General features: G+C 37.5%; 1 long non-coding RNA gene across 1 annotated transcript in view; it reads left to right on the plus strand.

The window, feature by feature from the left end:
* The window catches only part of LOC144578872 (uncharacterized), a 69382-nt gene extending 54970 nt beyond the window's left edge, over window positions 1–14412 (plus strand). Inside the window, exons 4-5 of the long non-coding RNA XR_013525329.1 lie at window positions 9236–9343; window positions 13892–14412. This is a non-coding gene — a long non-coding RNA (uncharacterized LOC144578872). The remainder of the gene's footprint in view (window positions 1–9235; window positions 9344–13891) is intronic.
* Window positions 14413–15147: the final 735 nt, after the last annotated feature.

The raw sequence follows: 15147 nt of genomic DNA on the forward strand, positions 1-15147 counted from the left end.
AAGACAACCGGTATCCTTCCTTAGTGGAGACTATTGGAACTTTGAAACAAGTTTTCAGAAGACTTGAGCATAAAACAGGGAAATGGTTATCACAGAAAGAAGACTGTGTGATTTACAGAATACAGATTATTTGATTAGGGCTTGGGGTTACCCAAGATGACCTCTTTGTCCAGTTTCCAATCTGCTTCTCTGTGGTAAATATCATATTTCCCTCTAACCTCCTGGATCCCAGGAGGTCATTAAATGTATGTGTGTAAGAGAGACAGAGAGAGAAAGAGAGAGAGAGAGAGAGAGAGAGAGAGAGAGAGAGAGAGAGAGAGAGAGAGATTGAGTCTTTTCTCATGATGGTTTCCTCCAATGAGCATTCATTCTCTTACCTTGTCTTTTCACAAGATCCAAGGATTGGTCCTCCCCAAAAGGTAACAGTCCATCTTGAAGGAGCAGAAAATAGGAAGGAATACATTTTTATGCTTGTTGGATAGTAGATGCCCAGTAAGCATTTGCTTAATCAATGAATAAATGACTCTAAGTCTAGGAGTTGGAAGCAGAGAAAAATAGATTCAAAGCAAGAAATGAATTGGCTTTGAATGGTTTCTGCTGATATGCTTTTAGAATACCAAGAAAAAAATAGAGAAAACGAAAAAAAGGCTAAGGAAATGGTTGAATGGTTGTTACCATCACTTGCCTTTCCTGAAAAAAGGAATGCAGATACTTTTGGACATTTGAAATTGAGGTTTAAACTAAAGCTGTTGTTGTAACAATCAGTGGCCTAACGTGTTTGCATCCAGCACCACCACCATACTTTTTGACCTCCTCCAATTTGTCCTCCATTGCTTGCTTTGGGTGAATTTTCCAAAATATAAATTTGATCATGCAATTTTTCTGCTGAAAATCTGTAAATTTCTACTACTTAAAATTGTCCATGTGTATTTATTTGGCATTCACATCCAATTTATTATTTTGCCCCAAATATTTTTTGTTGTTTTGCTACATCACTAATCATTCTTCCTCAAATAATTTATCCTTCAATAACAATTCTTAACATTGTCAACCTAAACCATGAATTGTCTGCAGCGACAGTGCCTGTTTTGCTTGATGAACTTTTTACAGCTCTTAAAACTCAGTTAATTTCCTATGTAAAGACTTTCTTGAAGAGTCCCACACTTTGGAAGTTGCAATTGTACTGTGCCATAACTATTTTGTTATTTAACATTTTGTAGTATAAAAATCAATTTGTAAATTTTTAGCTGGGTGCAGTGGCTCACGCCTATAATCTCAACACTTTGGGAGGCCGAGGTGTGTGGATCACTTGAGGTCAGGAGTTCAAGACATGTCTGGCCATTGTGGTGAAACCCATCTCTACTAAAAATACAAAAAATTAGCCTCATGTGGTGGCATGCACCTGTAGTCTCAGCTCCTTGGAAGCCTGAGGCAGGAGAATCACTTGAACCTAGCGGTGGAGGTTGCAATGAGCCAGGATTGCACCATTGTACACCAGCCTGGGCCACAGAGCGAGACTCCATCTCAAATAAATAAATATATAAACATAAAAATAAATAAATAAATAAATAAAAATGAATTTATAAATTTTTATTGCTTCTAATGGTTTCCTCAATTATACAATACAAATAAAACCTAATACACTGAGTGTTTGTGAGGATGAAGTGAATCAGTCTTTAGATGAGCGTTGAATATAAAAGTACACACAATAATATGGCCATGACCACCACGAGGATCATCATGATGTAGAGATGAGGACTTGAGGGTATTGTATCTGTAAATAGTAGAGACACTCATTGGAAAGGGGAATTCAGAAAGGAGACAAAATTTAGTGAAATTAGGGTGATTGAAACACACTGTTGATAGTATAGGGAAGGAGGAATTTTTTAAAAAAGGCACATCTCGTTAAAACCTTTAAGTATTTTGTTAGTAATTCTGTGATGTAACTTCCCCTTATCCTCATGTTCCAAATGAGATTGCCAAATATGCACTAGAATTAACTCTCTGGTTTTGGAGATTTCTTTCTGAGTTGAGAGAAGAGGTACTGAGTTCTGCTCCAGTGTGGTGCAGGGCACAAATACCACTTACAAGTGGGGATTGCTGACTCTACGTTGCAGACTTGCCTCTTCTAACAACGAGTCCTACCAGGCATGTCTTCCTTTCTCTGCTTATAGCACTTACTAATCCAGCTTTCACCACTGAAGAGGGAAAAATAACAAGGATGATAAATAAAAATAAAATTATAAGCCCCAAGACCAACTTTACAGACACTCCACCACCACCACGCCCCGCTCCCCGCTGTCCCAGCCCTTGGCCAAAGGGAACCAAGAAAAACCTTAAAACTGAGTTTATGGGCATGACAGAATGGGAGGTCAAACATATCTTATCATCTCTCCTTACTCCCTAACTGACGTAAGGTTTTCTTCCCTAAAAGCTAAACAGAAACCAGCCCTTTTCAAGGGATTCCACTGTTGATGTCAATCAACTGCTTGAATATTGCTCCTCCTTTTGCAGTTTGGCACAAAAACCAACCAGCCTTTCTTCCTAGAAAGAGACCACCAACGAAGCAGTAGTTCTGACCAGTCTTCAGAGGATGCCCATGAAAACTTGCCTCTCTTCTGCTTCACTGTTTGACATCCAAGGGCCATATACTCTACGCTTGGATCGTGTGAACTCAGCCATTTCTTGAACATTGGACCCACAGAGAGACATGAACTCAGTTGCACATTCGCATGTTTCTCCATTCATAAATATTCATGACCTCTTCTATAGATTATTGAATATGTATATTTGGCCAACCCATTCAGCATACATCCCTGTCTTAGTTGACTGAGCCTCAGTGTATCTGTTTCTGGCTTCTGGCCAAAGGCTACATTTCCCAGACTGTCAGAATGGCCACCCCTGGGGCTACAACATTTTATGAGAATTAAAGCTCTCCTTTCCAAATGTATGAACCTCATCATTTTTCAGTTAACAAAGAATGTTAGTATTTGTCTCTGAACCCCCAAAGGTGAAGCCACTGGCATCCCAAGACTTGATTTTTCTTTCCACTCCTAAACATATTTCTTACACTGTGGGTATTCCTGACTGATATCCTGAGCCACATTCGGTTTGCTGATAGTCAACAGGGATAACAAGCGCTTTTTTGCTTGCTTTCTCTATTAGTAATCCCATTGCCATCCCCACTCAATGTCTCCAGTAAAACAGTCTTGTTCTCCTAATTTCTGATGCCTCTTTTTTTTTTTTTTTTTTTTTTTTTACAACCTTTATCAATTTACTTTTTCTGTCTCAGGTACTTTCCCTTTGAAACTTGGGACACTTCCTTAAGGCTGATCTGAGAAAATAAAAGTAATGCATTGTGATATGCAGCCCAAACATTCCCTCTCCTGCAATTAAGTACTGGGGGCAGAGGCTTTGATGAGTTATCTGCGTTTATCTGAAGAAGGCACTCCCCAGGAGGTAAAGCTGGTCCCTGTTCATCATTTGTGTTTGCTAACTTAAGTCCTGGAGTTATCTATCTATTTAATCAACTTTTATCCACATTTCTCCCAAGAGGCTTCTAAGAGTCTCTGGCAAACCAGATCAACCTGTTTTGATGAGCCTGCACTCTGTACTGATTTCCCTCTTGCACCTTTTTACTCTAATTGGGCTTTCCAGAAGGGAATTTTGATTTCAAATTATTCCCAGCACAGTGCCCATAGAGTATAGCTGCTCTCTCCTCCATTCCTTATCGGTATTGTCTCAGTGAGCATGGAAACTTATTAACATATTTGACATGTTAAGAAATATCTCTTTATATGTATGTATTAAATGGTTAACACCTATATGTCATCAAAGAAGTCAAATATGAAGACAAGATTTTTTTTAATTCTGGATTTTCATGCACATGGAATATGTTTTATTCTAAGATGTGCTTTCTGAAATTGATGTGACCTAATTTAGGAGGATTTTACAAAGCAGAAAATTAAGTAATCTGGTCTGAAATAATTGATCTAAGAGGCCAAGTTCAGTTCAGTCCACGTAAAAAATAATTTGAATCTTGTTCATTTCCTTAAAATAGTTCATCAGCTTATACTAACAAAAATGATATGAAACAGAGCAATTATAATAAATAAGTAAATTGGGGAAGAGCGAGAAAGAACAGGTGTCTGGAATCAGTTACAGCGAAAGAATTGACATTTAGCTCTGAGCCTTCTGTCAACAGGGTCAGACGCAGACACGAATTTGGGTTGCAGCTGACATCTCTCAAAGGCTTTCTAAGTGCCAGGTCTGGATCTAAGGGACTTTTAACATGAACTTTTACTTTCGCTATTGCCCTATGAGGCAGGTACTATTGACACCGCCATTTTAGAGATAAGAAAACTAAGACAAAGGGAAGTAAAATAACTAGCTTAAGGTAACATGGTACAAGAGAGAGTTGGACTCTGAATTCAGGCAATGTGACTCTGGCGTTTATGCTATTAACCATAATGATTCTTCTTACTATCTACTAAGAGTCCACCAGTACATAAAAGCTTTTCCTTGCCCTGATTCTAAGATAACCTTACTTGGTAGAGCCTTAGATTGGGTAATGTAATGGAAACATGGAAATCAAAAATATGACGCTGGTTTTCCAAAAGATACATTCTTCACATGTAACTTCTTTTGTTACTCTTTTAAAGTTAGAGGACAGCATTAACCTATAGTTTAGAGGTATAGACACTTTGTTTTGTGATACTGAAACTTAGCACAGGGTAGAATTTAAAGGTACTGGAAGATATCTCAGTTAACCAGCCTTTATATGGTCTTGTTCATATGAGATGTTTAAAGCGAGATTTTTGAAGCACCTGCTTGAAATCAGTGTATAGTTGGCTTATTTAGCTAATGCTTTAACAGATGTGGTGCATATTATTGATTAAAGAAGAACATTATGTACTGGCAGAAGTCAAGATGCTGATTTAAAGGACAGTGTTCTTATCTATGTAAGCACGGGGTGATGGGCTAGGGATAACCTGCTTTACCTTGACATACACTTGAGGTTTGGTAGGGTGAGTAGTGAAACTGGAAGGGACATATGAGGCCAGAAAAATGGATTAAGGTCAGGTGTAACTAATCGGTCTTCTCTATAAAAGAAACTTAGTATCTTATACAATATGCCATTTTAAAATCAAGGACTTTATATATTTTATTATTATATTTATCATATTATACATGGCATTTACTGTATGAGTTAAAAGTTAAAAAGTGAACTAAAGATGACAATACAAGTAAACATGAATATATGCTAATTCAGAAGTTTAACGTGATATTCTTTGAGAGAGTGCCCGATGGTGAGAACTGAGGTGGATTGTTATTAAACAAATCACACTTGAAAAATACTACAGAAATAAAAGATTAGTTCTGTTTCAAAACATGTCCTGTATATAGGTTTGCTTTTCTCTTTATTTTACTGGTATCTTATACTCCACTTGCTTTACTATTTATTTACTTTGGAAGTAGAAAGAAATGTGGGGCAGAGAAGAGCAGTTGCAACATGTAATTGACTCCAGCAAAAAGAAAAAATTGTTTCTTGGTAAAAAAGCTTCAGTGCTATTTTGCTAGTCCCTGTTTGTCATTACTCTCTCTTCCAGTAGGGGGCAGGATGTAGCAATCTGTGAATTTACACTTCTAAGGGGTTAAATGAGGAGCAGTATCATGTTCATTGTGAGTTACCGTTTAAGTAATTAAAAAGCTGCGCTTTTTTTCCTGGTGTATATGATCCTGGTTTATTCCACTAAATCCCCTAAAGAGATATTGTGATAATTTTTCAAAATACTGCATTGCAACAAATCAACATCTACCCCAGTTCTCCTCTGGAGTGTTTCCAAGGATTTCAAAAAAGAATTTTCCATCCTTGGCAAATCAGCAAGACAAATTTTGCTATACATTACAGTCTCTATTCAGAGGTTGTATTTTAAGACACGAAGACAATATAAACATTTATTATTAACTAAGGGGATCCACACAGCAAATGTTTGCTGAACAGTGACACTTGTGCCTGGCACGCTCCCAGCCCTTGGGCTACACATACAAATGGAAGAAAAACTGTGCCTGCAAGGATACTGCATTCTATTGAGAGGAGAAAGACAATCCAAACAGAAATGGTCAGATAAATAGTTTCAAGCACTTATAATTACTGGAATAAAAATGAAATAGGGTACACAGTGATGGGATAGCCAGATTATCAGGAAAGAATCTTTGGGGACTGAGAGTCAGTTCCCCAAATTGCATATGGGCTGCTTTCCCATAGCACATTTTTTAGGGTCATGTTTTGGCAATGGGAATAATTTTTCCCATTAAAAGTATAATATGGTGATTATATCCCTAGTGCAGCTCATAAAAGACTTGCGGTCAGAAGACATAAACAATACAAAGTGCTGTTTGAATTCTGGATGTCTGCTTTAAACAGATCCCTTGACCTGTCTGACTCTCCTCCCCTGCAATAGCATGATCATAACAAATGGGAAGGTTATTGAAAACATTAAAGGTAACATATAAGGGAGTCAAGTTAAGTGCCTGGCATACAGTAGTGGTAGAGTGCTATCATCTATAATATAATCCTCTAGACAAACATATTCTGTAAAGGACCACATAGTCAATATTTTTGGTTTTGTGGGTAATACTGTCTTTCTTGTATCTACTCACTCAATTCTACTGTTACAGCATGAAAACAACCATAAGCCACATGTAATGAATGAGCATGGTTGTGATCCAATAAAACTTTATTTACAATAATGGGAGGCAGGCTAGATTTGGTCCACTGGCCTTAATTTGATAACCCTCATTCTGGAATATATGTATAGTTTGACTATATTGATAAAAGCATAAGTAATTGGAGTATATTATAATGGAATTCAAATACCAAATATAGCAATAATTGTGTGATAAAAAGCATTTACTGATCTTTTTCAGTAAGCCAAAAATATGTCTCCCCTCAGTCCAAGAGATAGCAACACTCCCAACCACCCAGTATTTTCTGTTATAAACCAGAAGAGATTTACTGCCTGGGCCATCCTTTCTTCACAGGAGAGCTGCTGAGGGATAGTGTGGGGTCTCTAGAGAGAGAGATGAGTAATTTATTTGTGAGAAAAGTAGAAGCCAGGGATCTAAGAGCTTCTCCACAAATAACTTTCTAGGAACATCTCTCAATCCTGGGCTCTCAGGCTATCACTGTATTTTCCCTCAAACATGTCCTTATTGGCCCATCTCTTCCCTTTTTCTGGTCCAGGTTAGAACTTCTCAAGCAATCAAGTTTCCTCAGCATCTCTTGGGAGAGCTTAGCTTATTAAGATGAGAGATTGCTGCACCCTAACTACACTATCATGCCCATTCCCGTCCCCGCCTACCTCCTTTCTGATTTCCGATACAGCTGTGATGGCCCTCAGGTGTCTAGATTTTAACATATATCACCCTAGTTCCTCCAGCTGACACTGATAAATACTACTCCGGGATAAATAATTGTTTGGCATCAGGGGATGCAGATTGGCATAAAGTGAGGGCTCCTTCCGGAGGCGGAGGTTGCAGTGAGCTAAGATCACACCACTGCACTCCCCAGGGCTCCTTCTCCTGAAGGACAAATTACCTGCCTTCACCAGGTAATTCTGTCACCACAGGCATCTCTCATTGCCTGAACTAGTCAGCTGGGCACCCAGAGAAGCACACTGGGGAAGTGAGGGTGACAATAGAGAATGAGGACAAAGAGAAGTAGAAGCCCACAGAAAAAGCCTGTGGCCTGGTGGGCTGTCTTACCTTAATTTGGCGTTGAAGCTTTACCTAGTCCACAGTATCTGGCACAGTGCTGGGCGCTATCTATTCTTTGTGGCTGAAGAAGCAGGGGTGTTTTATCCAAGTCATGAGAGAAAGCTTAAATAATTTTACATTAAGATATGTTTCTATTGCACACTAGACTCACCTTCCCCACATAAAAAAGGAAATAAATTAAAATATTAGTCGAAATTTTTCCAGCTGACACTTTGTGAGAAATACTGCTTTAGGATAAATAACTGTTTAGTGTCAGAGAGCTACAGAATGGCATTAAAATGGCATAAGTTTAGAATTCGAGAATAAATGAGATTTGGCGTGTGTACTTGCGTTCATATTGAGCTTGTTTTCTGATCATAAGTTGATGCTGTATGTAAATCTTAGGATTTTTCACTGATATGCAGTAAATGGTTAGAGGCAAGATAGCCTGGCAGCTAAGTTTCTGCTACTTTTTAGTTAAATGGTATTGGAAAAGTTAATTTTGTCTTCCTGTGCTTTAGGTTTCTCTTCTGTAATATGAAAATAATGCTACCTCCCTCATAAACGTGATAAAGGAGTAGAAAGTTCTACCCCTAAAACAGACACACAGTGGCACTCAAGAAATGCTAGCTACTTTTTAGTTGAATGATCTTATAAATCAATAAGTAAACTAGTCAGTGTCTGAGATAGATCTTAATCAATGTAGAAGTTTCTTTTGCAAAGGTTGAAGATAGGCCTGGGAAAAAGAGACACAAGTTAAAGTAGGATCTGTGGCCTGTGCTCCAAAGAGAGTTTGAGGACTTCAATATTTAAAGGGGAAAAAGCAGGCAGGAGGAGAAAAAGAAACAGTCAATGCATCTATCATAGCTCAGTAAATCTGCATTTTACATACGACAAAGTAAACATAGAGTAGAGGACGAAGTCAAATATGCATCTGTCTTGGAGTGGGCTGGAGGATGATTTCTAGTCTTGTCTTTTCCCCGTACCTGTGAAGATAAGGTATGAATTTACACTGCCAGTGTGAGGGAGGCTACCTGGGGAGATAAGTGTTCTTCTGTCTTGTGCACTCTGTGTAGGGACAAAAGGAGTTCAGAATTTTGCTTGGCTCCATTTTGAAGCTTAACGTTTCCTTTTTGCTTGGTGAGTTTAGGGTCCCGAGATAAGATTTGATTTACCTTTCATGCTATTATGGATCAGGGTATCAGACTCTGACCCAGCATTCCTCTCTGGTCATGCAGAAAATGTAGTAAATCTTCATTATCTCGACTTTTTCAGTTAAGACAGTGAAAAGAGGTAAGTTTCCATTGTCCTTTGTGGGAGCTTCTTATAGAAATATGGAATGCATTGGATGTGTATTGAAGAGTAGCCAAATCATGGCCTCTATATGGTTAGAGGCAAGATAGCCTGGCAGCTAAGTTTCTGCTACTTTTTAGTTAAATGCTATTGGAAAAGTTAATTTTGTCTTCCTGTGCTTTAGGTTTCTCTTCCGTAATATGAAAATAATGCTACCTCATTAATGACGGCAAGAACTCAGATCACATCTCCACCACTTACTAGTGTGCCACATTGGACAAGTGGCTAAACTGTAAGTAGGTGCCTCAGTTTTCTCGTGGACAAAAAATGAGAAAAAAAACCCACATGGGATTTAAATGTGAATGAAAATTTTTATTATGATAGTTTTTTTTTTTTCAAATGTCCCCTTTTCCAGTTGTTAAATGACCATGTCCAAAATAGAGTGAGAAGACTGAAAATTAGATCTGGTGCAAGTTTTTTTTTTTTTTAATTGCAGTTTAGGTTTTGGGGTACATGTGAAGAACATGCAAGATTGTTGCATAGGTACACACATGGCAGTGTGATTTGCTGCCTTCCGCCCCATCACATATATCTGGCATTTCTCCACATGCTATCTCTCCCCAACTCCCCACCCCCGACTGTCCCTCCCCTGTTTCCCCCGACAGACCCCAGTGTGTGAAACCTATGACTCTGTTGATTTTAGTGTACCTGGAGTCCCAATACAGACCTCATGTAAGCAACCTTTGAAGCATCTATGGATGTTCCTCTGCTGCCTAAGAGTTTAAAGTAGGGCTCGAATGCCTTTTCCCATGAAATACCAGAATAGGCTCATGTGTCTTTAGCCTTCATTTGGTTATACTGGCCAGGGGAGAAAATTGTTCTTATTTTCTAAAATTAAACAACATAGCTGAGAACTTCAAGTGGAAATGCAAAAAGAAGTAACACTCTGGAATCTATTTATTTAGTATGTACAGCAAAACCCTCTGCTTTTCTATTTACTGCTTTTATATTTGAGAAAGAGCTTACTCTCATTTTACACATGGACAAACAGATCTAGTTCAATGGCTGTTGGCATAGGGCCTGGTGCCAAAATACTCACTGGTGACTTACAGATCCTTCATAAACACAGATTTCTTTTCTATCTAATCTCTCACTTCTGACTCCAGAGAAGCATGGGGTTCTGCAGGTTAGAGGCATTTAATACATTCTGGTTGAATGTCTTTCCAGTGAATTCTTATCACAAAAAAGACCAAAAAGAAATCACAAACACAAACTCAAAACAAGAAACTACTGGTGAAGGAGGAGGGAAAACCAAAAGATATCTAAGTTTAAGTCTCCAACATTATAAATGTGTCAAAAAATGGGTATCAGAAATTAGTAGAAAAACATAGATGCTTGTGACATGTGAAAGAAATAACTCTTAGAATGCAATGTGAAATGATGGGGCCCAGATGGAGAAAACACAGTCCTTCCCTGTCCTCACAACAGGTCTCCTGAAGTAGAAAATCAATCAGGACTTGCCATTTTCTGTGTTCTCTGGCAAGAAAAGAAGGGCTACAGAGTAAAGGCAGGAAGAAGGTAATATCCAGGGCAAATGTTCTACAAAAATAAACAGGGATCTCAACTGGGACACCCCATTTCCTGTCTCATCTTCTTTCTTCTCTCCTCTACTGTGACCCACCTCCCCACCACTCGTCAACAACACTGGGGCCAGAATTCATGAGCTCAGCTCTTCTTGTTGTATTTTCCCTTCTGACAGGGAGGGTAAGAGGCAAAGCTACTGACAGGAAAGGTTAAAGGATTGGGAGAAATACATATTTGGGTCTTATTACCTTTATAAAATGCAAAGTTTCTAAGAGTCTACCCAGACACTAGGGAATTTGGGAATCTGAAGGCTAATTCTCCATCCCCAAATACAGATCACACACAGTTCTGCTCAAGCGGAGTGACTTCTGAAACTGGACTAACAATGAAATGACAGAAGAATACCAGAGACTACTGCCACAAGCTCAATGCCAGCGACACCTCCCACACCTCTGCTCTCTGTGCATAGAACTCAAATACCTAACCCTTCAGCTGCTGACCTGAAGAGAAAAGGTGTACATTTCAGATATGTGGAAAGAGATGTCAAGGAGAGTTTAATCATAACACATTAGGACAAATAATAAAAAGAGCATGTCCCTTAAATATAAACAAAAGTTAAAGAAACAACATGGCACCTTTATAGGAAGAAGGGAAGGCAGATGGGAAAAAAGTTTACCAAAAATTAAAAAAAACTATACTTAATGTATCTTCCAATAAAACATTTTTTTCTTCAATAAATGCTGTGCTTGCTAAAATAAACCATGAGAGCAGGGAAACACGTTTTCACCTCATTTGACAACCCTAAATTACAATGATGTCACCTATGGCAAATCTTTAATTATAAGGATTCTTTCTTAAAGGGTTCCTAAAAACAGAGCAGTCTACTGTGGCACACATTTTCTATTCACTACAGCAGTGCAGGCTGAAAGCGTTCTACACTATGCCAGCCCAAGAGAATGTGGGGCCCCTCAGAAGACTGGGCAAAAAGACCATCAGAGTTTCTTTAGAGGTATAGAAGAAGGACTAGTTTGGCAATGAAGTTGCCACCTCATGATATGGTATTCATGTTGGGTTTTAGTTTAGTTTAGTTTTACAGGTGAAATGACAATCCTCATGGGTAGTGTTTTCTTTGGAAGATGGGACAACGTGACACATTGCACCACTCATGCTATATGCGTGCCATGCAGACAGCAAAGTAGTGCTGGACCTTAGATCAGCAGGAATTCTATGGCATGCCTGTGCCACTCCTATAGCAATTATTCTCCTTTTCTTCATTGGTATTCAGCCTGGCTGCAGATATTGCCAACACCAAAGGTCAAATTCAAATTTCTATATATAGTCTTAGAATTTAATAGGAAGTTGTACTTGTGATTGGTGCCTCCAATGTCATGTTGATACAGGATTTCTTTCTGACAGAATTTTTCCCTCGCCAGACTTAATTGGTGTATCCTTCTTCCAAAAATTACTTACAGGCTGAGAATCTCTGTCCACTATATTATCACCATGATGGAGTGCCCTAAATAAGTAGAAGACATTTCTCATGGGCAGCTGTATCAAATCCACTCCCCAATAAACAGAGACCATTAGAAGTAAAAACTTTCAAGGGAAAAAACCGATGCCAATCCCACACTTTCAGTAACAGCATCTGGTCTGTGTGGTCTGTGCTTTACTGTAATTTTTTCTCTCATAGCACTAAAGTTGTCCTGAAAATTAACTTTAATTTCTCGTCTTTCGGCCAATAGCCTTGAATGGGGGCGGGGGGAACACAGTAAATGAGAGGAAATTCAATTTTAAATATGGAAATAAAAAAGGTTTTAGCAAAGAAATCAAGGAAGAGCTTTAATTTTTAAACTCAGTTGAACATCCTAAATTCAATAGATATGTTACTGCCAAACACTCTCTTTTAAAAGAAATGTCATCTAATTACATCTAACATTAAATATATCTTTTAATTGTTCAGAGTAAATAAAATGCCACTGGTAATTACCATGAGAAGTTTTATGAATGTGGTTGGATTGCTTTCCGAATTTAATTAAGCTTTGGATTCTCATGTACTCTTCTCTCCTAATGAGCTGGAGCGTTCTCAAGCATATTTCAGGGACTCTCTTGGGCAGACACACCTTCTAAGAAATCAGTGTGGAGCAAAGGGTCCAGAAGTATTTCTGTTTTATTTCCCTTGAAAGATTTAACTGCACTTTTATAATATTTGTTTATTACATTTAATTTGAATGAGAGGCATTCAAGAACAATACCATTAAAATAATTTCCAAAGATAACACCCTTTATACAAAAGAAGAAGTATAGATGCAGCAGCTAACAATTATTCGTAAATGTTTGTGCTGCTAAGATGTTTTCTATAAGTGAATGGAAAAATGCAACTGGGTACAGAGTAGTTTTTAAAATAAAAAACAAGAAATTAACTTAAGTACAGCAGTGAGCAGAATAATGGCTCCCCAGAGATAGCCATGCCTGATTATAAGAACCCGTGAATATGTTTTATTACACGTCAAATTATGGAATTAAATTTGCAGATGGATTAAGATTGCTAATTAACAAAGTTTAGTATAAGGAGAGTATATTTTATTGCTCAGGTGGGTCTAGTATACTTACAAGGATCCTTAAATATTTTGGAAGAGGAAGAAAAAAGCAGAGTTACAGAGAGATTTGAACGTGTTATGTTCCTGGCTTTGAAGATGGGGGAAGGAGCCCAAGTTAAGGAATATAGACAGCTTCCAGAAATTGGAGTAGGTAAGAAAATGGATTCTCCCCTATGCCTTCACAGAGGAGCAGAGGCATGCCAATACATTGATTTTAGACCAGTGAAACACCCACCCTATGGGACTGTAATACATTTGCATTGTTTGGGCTTTTGAAGCAGCAATCAAAAACTATTAAACTACACTCCTACAGTGTAGCACTGCACAATCATTAAAGTAACTTAAGAAGAATGCCTGATGATTTGGAAAATATTTATGGTATATAATTAGGTTATGATAAAATTCCACATATGGTAAAAAGGAAACAGAAAAAAATATGTATATACATTTTCAGATAAAATTTGAAAGGTGCACTATAAAATGTTTCTCATGGTTCTCTATAGATGCTGACATTTATTTCTTCCTTTATTTTTATTTTTTATCTTTATTTTCTTATACTTTCCATTTATTTTGTAATCAGAAAAAAATAAATATTGAACACAATCGATGTTAAAACTGGAGATAGGTTACTTTATTAATAGTATTTTATGTCCTTTCAGAAACTTTTTTAAGAAAGAAGACCAGCTATAACTAATAAGGTAAGCTTCTGCGGGTTAATTTGTGTTCAATTTACTTCACTAAATTTCTGCATCCCAAACATACTTCAGAAGATATGATAATGTCTACTACTTTACTTTTGAACTTTTTTCTATGAACTACATCTTAAACGTGGCCACATAAAACTAGAAAATAGTTTTGCCATCGAAATTTGAATCTTTGAATGATATTTGTATTTCTGCTCTCAGGATTAATGTCAACAGCGGGATAGCACCTGTATAGTGTCTGGGGCAAAAACCTCAAGTGAATGAATTTCTCTTTATGGGTTCAACTGGATAATCCCTTTTACTTTTCCTTACAGAATTTAATACTGGTACCCATTGATAAAAAGTACTGCCTTTCCCTTTCATGCTTTAATGTACTTGATTTTCATTAGTGGTGGGTTTTATGGTGGCTTTTAATGTTTGTAAATTAAAGGAAATTAAATTTTCTATAGCAGAATATTTAGTCAAATAATTTGATAAGTCACATGCATTTTAAATAAATATGTTTATCTGTACATATAAAACTCTAAAATTTAGTATAAAAGCTTGTTTCTAAGATGTAGTGTAAAATTTAATGATTAGTAACTGAAGGAGCAGATGACAGTGACCAACAGGGTGGGCTCTGTCATCAGGTGTGTCTGAGTTCAAAGGATGGCTTTGGCTCTCACCGTCTTTGTGCTCTTGATTACTCATTTCCTCTTTTGGAGAAGACTTTGTAAAATGGAGAGAGACTATACTCATATCAGGTTATTGTAAGAAGTTAAGGAAGCTAAATGCATTTCCTTGTGTAAATAACCATTGAATAATGGATATTATATCTTAAAATCCTTCTTACTAAGTATTGTTATTTGTACTATACAAGTTAAGATTCAGTGACTGTTGGTGCTTATATGTGCTATGGTTATTTCAAGGCATTTTTTATAAGTATGATAAAGTCATACATATGTGACAAGAAACTGGTGTTGTATGGAAAGCTGACTGGCAGAAATGAAAGAAGCTTCCAATTGATCTGTGTGTTTATGATAGTTTCCTAACTTTTTGTCACCTCATTTGAATGAGAGTATCAACCTTCACTCAGTTTCTCCAAAATGCTTTAATAAAAAAACGTGATCTCTTTATTCTGCTGTAACATAGGGTAAAAAAGACCAGGCTATTTTTCAGATACAAGTAAAGAAAAATGGACTTCATTTTGACCTTGGTACTCTCCCAGGAAT

The sequence above is a fragment of the Callithrix jacchus genome, chromosome 13 (assembly GCF_049354715.1).
Source record: "Callithrix jacchus isolate 240 chromosome 13, calJac240_pri, whole genome shotgun sequence".
Taxonomy (NCBI): domain Eukaryota; kingdom Metazoa; phylum Chordata; class Mammalia; order Primates; family Cebidae; genus Callithrix; species Callithrix jacchus.